Source organism: Polyodon spathula, chromosome 7 (genome assembly GCF_017654505.1).
Source record: "Polyodon spathula isolate WHYD16114869_AA chromosome 7, ASM1765450v1, whole genome shotgun sequence".
In the NCBI taxonomy this organism is placed as follows: Eukaryota; Metazoa; Chordata; class Actinopteri; order Acipenseriformes; family Polyodontidae; genus Polyodon; species Polyodon spathula.
Genome location: NC_054540.1, coordinates 52,193,510 through 52,200,422, shown reverse-complemented (window position 1 = coordinate 52,200,422; position 6,913 = coordinate 52,193,510). Strand labels below are relative to the sequence as shown.

General features: G+C 36.5%; 1 protein-coding gene across 1 annotated transcript in view; it reads left to right on the top strand.

Moving 5' to 3' along the window:
* The first annotated feature begins 5,395 nt into the window (after nt 1–5,395).
* LOC121318758 (fibronectin type-III domain-containing protein 3A-like) overlaps nt 5,396–6,913 on the top strand; it is a 32,183-nt gene continuing 30,665 nt past the window's right edge. The window contains exon 1 of the mRNA XM_041255781.1: nt 5,396–5,593. The gene's annotated coding sequence lies outside the window, so the exon portion shown is untranslated. The remainder of the gene's footprint in view (nt 5,594–6,913) is intronic.

The window sequence follows — 6,913 nt, the reverse complement described above, 5'->3', positions numbered from 1 at the left end:
AATAACAGGTGCTTTTGCCACAGCTGCAAACTATGTTTTTTTTTTGTTTGTTTGTTTTTTTTAATTTGACGGTCTTTTGGCTTCAGCAGAGTTTGCACCTTGTCCCTGGTATAGAAGAGGCAGGGCAGCACTTCTGTACAGTTTGTTTATTCCTTATGACTAACATTCTTTAAAAAAGAAGGACATTCATTTTTTTTTGCACTTTTACTTTTTATTACAGGAAACTCATAGCTGTGTTTTTGATCATGTGATGTTACTGTGTACTGTATATAAAATATAATAATACAAATACAAAGGTTTTTTTTTTTTTTAATTCTTTTTTCACAAATACCAATGTAAATGATTGTAAACGGACCAAAATATACTTTTCGAATATACCTACTGTATAAACATGCTATTAAAATTGTTGATGATTATTAACGCAATATAAAAGTCGATTTCAGTACAATTGCATCGACATATACTAGAGAAAAGCATGTCATAATATTGTACATATGTTACATAGTTTTAAGATTCCACTGACAGTACATAACATCCATTATAACACGTACAGTATGTAGATGGTCACCGATGCACAGAAGTGTGAGTTGGGGGCTTCCATGTATATTGGCTGGGGGTCCTCTGCCGTGCTGATGCTGGGGGGTGTTCTGCTGTGCTGCTCCTGCCCACAGAAGAATGGGAACTACTCTGTCCTCTACACTGCTGCTAGTTCTCATCCTTGCATGGACGTCCCAAGCAAAAATTATGTGTGAGAATTCGGATTTCTAGGAACTTTTGCATTATTTATAATATGTAACCAAGCCTTAATTCCTGCTAGTATTATCGTTTATTCAACACTGGTCCAAAGCACTTAATTGTGAGTGAAACGTGAAAGTACTTTCGAAATCAAAATCATCTGTGTCTTCAGAGACTTCTAGTCAAAATGCAAAAAGCTGTATGTAGTATTGCATGAAGAAGTAACATTAAGTAATAATTAGTTATTTATTGACCTGTAAAGTTCAAATGCCACCTAATTTATTTATTTTTTGTTTTGCACAAATTATTCTGTATACGTGTACATAAAGCATAGTGAAATCATAATTGTAAGAATGTGCTTATTTTCATTTTGTTTAGTAAAAGTTTAAATAGCAATAAATATTAATATGTTTTTGGAAAAATAAGAGGTGTTTATTAACTCCAACAGGAAAAATATTTATAAATCTACAAATTGACTACCTAGAACTAAAGAATTAGTTTGAGAAAGAAAAAAAAAAAGGATTTCTACCATTATTGAGGATCCTGTCTTGTGTCCCCATAGGAAACAACGGAGACAGATCTCAGTCCTTGCACAGTGTGATGTTCTGCAGTAACACAGCATATGACTATATAAAAGGAAAAATGTTTCTATAGCTACAGTATCATTATTGGAAATACAGAAACCAACCCACTCAAAACAACATTATTAAAACGTCATTATAATTGTTCTAGCTGTGAACTTGTCCATTCCAATCATGCTGAAACACTGTAAGGATAGATAAAGAGAAATATGGTAACACTGGATCATAGAACACACCACCACTCACATATTCCGTGCGATTTACTGGAGTCATAGTTCTTTATAAGTTCACTCACCACAGGGCAACGACCCTCACTGAAGTGGTCTTGTGGTAATGGACTGCTTGAAAAGGAAGTCACAAGCTTACAGCTGTTTATTTCAATAACTATCCTGCCCTGTGCAAAGGTTTTAAGTGAATTCATTTATTTATACTTCTCTCTATGGGAGTTTCCACAAGTCTGTTTGTTTTTAATTTAAATTAAATACAGTTTCAAAGTAACCAGGATGTGATGACTAATGCAAAAAACAAAAGAAAACCCATTGGGAATCTAAAAAGAATAAGACATACATTAGTTTAAATAACTGATATTTTACACCCATTATCAGTAGTTTTCTTTTAGTCTCGCCACCTTAACACTACATCAATGTTGTCATTTAATTACCCTTTTGGCTGGAGAAATTGTAAAGGCACAATGCAAAACTATTTTGATATCAATTTTCAACTAGGATGTACATTTGAGGGCTCCAGCATTTACTGTTTACAAATGTGTTAATTACTAGATATGTAAATATGCCATATTTGTACTGTGAGCAGGGGCTGATGTAAGGATAGGCATAGTGCAACCAATTGCAGCTGCACGATTTAAATAATCTAGTGGCCAGGAAATTATTTTGCACTGCGACCTATGTAAGTTTAAGAGCAGTGCAAATTACTCAACACGCACAAATAATGATCAGCTATTATGATAATGAGGGTCGCAAAGAGGGCTGCCTGTGTATCGGGCTATTAACAGCCACACAGCCCAGAGGTGAGGTGAGTTAGGAGTACAGACAGCAGTAGGCACTGTATCCCCAAACAAAGTAACCGTCTGAAGGGGAGGTTACTCAACAAGAGCCAAGCGTCACCGCTTCAGGAAGTGTACCACAGCAGCCATCCTGAGGCCAGTGACTGGTCTCTGAAGGCGTGTGGTTTTATACAGCTCTTAAATACTCATTTTGGAGGGTCATCAATTGTCAAAGTGCAACAGACAATCCTTACATCTCATTACAATGTTTACTCCTGCTTAGTTTTCCAGATCTGCACCCAATTCCGTGCTCTTTTCTCCATTTGAAAATATTTCAATATCATTTAAATGGATTAATGATGGCAAAGTGCTAATTTGATAGTGGGTGCAGAATGTCAGGAGAAACACATTCTTTACATACGCCGAGTTTTTAGTGGCTGCTAAAGTCCCACTTTACAGGCGTGTGCAAAATTCTGCTTTTGGACAAAATATGGGTGTTTTCCAGTCATTTTGCACATAGCTGTACATCTGACCCTAAATGATTACTTAAATGGGAAATGAACTGATGGGATGGGATCTGATGTTAGAGAACTATCAAACTGTTAACTATAGAATAAACTCCATTGCTACTGCTCGATCCAGCCGGTTATCCCACTTCAAGAGATGATGTCTGACCACTCTGACCGGCTTGAGTAGGTCAGCTTGTATATTAGAGCACCACATATTATAATGTTATATACAGTTAAATAACAATAGTCTGTGACATTATTTCTCTGAAACAAACTCTGCAACAAAGACATTTTCGCTATATCACATCAATGTCAGGCTCTTATTATATTATATCAATGTAACAGTCGTAGGTGCGACGGGTCTACTGGATAATGTACATGTCTGCCCCTAGTGGAGGAAAATGCACATTCATGGAACCTAACTAAATGAAAGCAATTATTTAATGTATGCCAGATCTAATTGGATAGCAGGTTCTAATGAAGTGGCCAGGCACTGCAGTTTGTAACTAAGGGTAAAAAACAAAACAAAACAAAAAAATCAAAATGGTCCTATCAAGAGACATGAGTGTGGCGTTGTCCTTCACTCTACTCCGACAGACTTAATTTTAGCAATTGTAACTTGCATTATTCAGATATGCTTGCTACGTGTAATTGGGAAGGAAATACTCCCCAGTAAGCAATGATTTATAGTAAAAGAAAATTCAGCTGATAAGAGAAACTGTTCTGTGATTTTCCTGTGTGATTTCCTGTTAAACAGACATGGTTCAGCCTAAACCTTATTCAGCGTATGTATTACACTGGAGGATATTACTAACCAAGGTTTTAAAATCCATCATTCTCTGTTATTAGCAATTTGAACATCACCCTCTAGTCCCCTTTTCCTATGCCAAAGATGTTTTGCTTTACTTTTATTTGGGATATGCAGATAAAAGCCATGGTTATCTCTGGTGTCACCCTGCAGTTCTTTCAAGCCATGAATTATTGTCATTTTGCTCCATCTAGTGGTCACTGGGAACTGCATGTGTCACAGCTGACCGGGTAAGTTACTGCTGTGCTTCACTTTGTCTGCTACTTAGCACACGATGCTAGGCCCTACAATTCTTGATTCAGCAGTGGCAAAAACAATAAACATCTGATAAATCGTAAGGTAGATCAGGGCAATACAACATTTTGTTGTTTTTTTTTTCTTTTTTTCTGACATTTAGGATGCACCCAGAGAACTTTAGACAGGCTCAGCAAATATCACTGCAAGAACTGCAACATCCATTCATTTATTAGCTTTTAGTCTTTTAACAATGCACCTGATATTAAACGTGTTTGCCATCATTCTGTCACAAACCATTCATCATCGAAAGTACTTTTGTAGTTATTTATGCATTTTTAAACACCTTTGAAGTTTTTAGCACAATGTGTTATTGTGAAGCATATGGCCAAAGTCCTAAGGTTTACTGTTGCCACTGTACTTTTGTAAAGCATCTGAGCGACAGAGGGCGCTGTTTAATGATGTCGGTGTACAAGATCAAACGAGTTAATAGAGCTACTAAAATGAGATCCTAAGGACACTGTATCAGTTACAGAGGTTATCATAGAACAACCTGATATTGCCTAATAGGTGATTACAAACAGAGCTAATGGTCTCATACTGTTTGGAGGTGCATGGAATTAAGCCATGTCTTTAATTTAGCTCAGCCAAGAATAAACACATTACTGATCATGAAGTTAGTTACAGATGCATCCCTATGGCTGCATATACTACAGTAGCAGATACACTTAAATTGTTAACAGCAGAATAGTTTAAAATCACATATATGTAAAACATCTAAAATGTGTATTCTAGCTTCTGAACTAGATGAAAGCACAGATGAACACAGATTAAACAAGCACAGTGTTAAAGTAATTGCAGTAAGATTCGTTGCAAACCTCATATCACGAAATAGATCCATAAGAAGCTAATGAAACAAACAAGCAATTAAAAAAAATGTTTTGGTAAATGTGACATTGCATTGAGAAGAGGAGTGAGAAGCTGCCAGGGATCTGATTCCACTGTAACAGATTGATACCCGAATGTCGGCTGTCGCTTTAAACAGATACTATCATGTCTAACACGGTCCAGGAACACAGACGTCAATCATCTCAACCCAAAATAGAATCCCAGTAGCATCTCTGAACTGCCCTCATTTCAGCAAACGTCAGCCTTTCCAGAAACAGACTATCTTCCAAAAGCCCATGGGAAGTTTCTTGTACAATATTACCGGTATGTCCTAATTTCACACCTAGCTTGCACAAGAAATGACCACATTGCCTATTACATTCTTGAGCTTTGCTGCTGTTGTGTTATTGAGAGCTTCATTAGCAATGGGATATTCTTGTAGATTAGTTAGAACTGTCTGCTGCGTGACATATTTTATGAAATAAATCTGAATTACCCTTAGTTTGCCTTGATGATTATAAACGTGTCCAGTTTTCTTCCTACCCCCCCCCACCCCCCCCCCCCCACCCCCACCCCCCCACCCCTACCCCTACCCCAGTTCTCAGCTAACACTTAGTGCGCATGCTTGCATTCCATGATGGCGCTGTCTGGCTGGAGTGGGTCTCTCAGACTTTCAGTGCAGCACTGAATCGGGGGAGGAACGGGAGTGGAGAATATTGGACAAAAAGATAAAAAAGCAGCATAATTAGAACTAATCCAGCCATTAAAAACCACACGAAAGCTTTGTTTGACAACATTTCAGCCTTCGGTTTCGGCTCCAGCTTCAGACATTGCGGTAATTTGCTTTTATTTTTGTATGTCAGTTTTAAGTGTGTGTGCTGCGTTTGATCGATTGGGAAAAAACGCACGGATTGAATTTCCTTCAGCTCTTGGTGGAGAAAAGTTGCATTTTTATCTTCCATACTTTTACCCCTCTCTGTTTTTATATTTATTGTAGAAATGGAATATTGCAATATGTTGCTGTAGATCACTCTTTGAAAAAAAACACGTGTTTTTTTTTTTTTTTTTTTTTTTTAATTTGAATCTGATTAAGTTATTATGCACTATCCTGCACAGAATTCTGTTTTTTTTTTTTTTTTTTTTTTTGCCTTAGTTTTATCTAAACGTCATTTTTTATATAAGGACGGGCTGCAGATTTGAATAAAATAGGAACTCTTTTTGGTTACTATTATAATTATTACTCCAGTCATGCGTTATCATGATAGAAAAAATAAATAAAAAAAATAAAAAAAACTCAAGAAAAAGTAGTTTTGTTAACACAGAAACAACGTTGATGCTGAAAACATTTTTATATTGTTTAAATGTAAAGTCTAAAGTAATTTATATTTCACGTTTTACAAGTCAATATTTATTTTTTATTTTTATTGCACAATGCTGCAGTTTTCAAGTAATACAGCTGAATGCTGACACTGTTTTAAGAAGTAAGACATTCTCTAAATTCTGCTTAAGTCCAGGCTTCATTCTCTGTTTTGCGTAAAGGTGTTTTGTAATATTTTCAGTATGGTCGGAGAATGCCACGTATACTTTTCACTGACAGTACTAACTGTTCACAGCAGTCTTTTCCAGTATGTGGGAAATCACATTCTTAAATCTACATAGGTTAAACTTGAATGCACTTGTCTGTCTGTTTTTTTTTTTTTTTTTACATTTTATTTTATTTGTTTGATAGATTTACATATAGTCACATGTTAAAAATTTAACAGTAGTCAACTTTATCTCTTCTGCATTCTATACCCTTTTTGCGTTAGGAATGACGTCACCCTCTGTGTACAGTAACACGCTGTGAACGTTTCTGGGATGTCGGTTCTTTGATCTGAGCGCCCGGGTGTGAGAATTACATACAATTACATACAATTCTCTTGCAATCTAGTACTGATAGGCAGTGAACGTGTACTAGGAAGGGCCATTCTTGTTAATTTAAAAATCTATTTTAAAATAATTTGTTGGTTAGTCAGGTTGTGACATGCACACAGTTAGGTGACGTGATGCATTTGTTTTGTCATGCCTTGCCTGTATGGCACTGAAGATGATGGTGATGTCAGGACAGCAGCTGGAGGCAATCTAAGGCCACACTGAGTGAATGGTGTGCATTCCT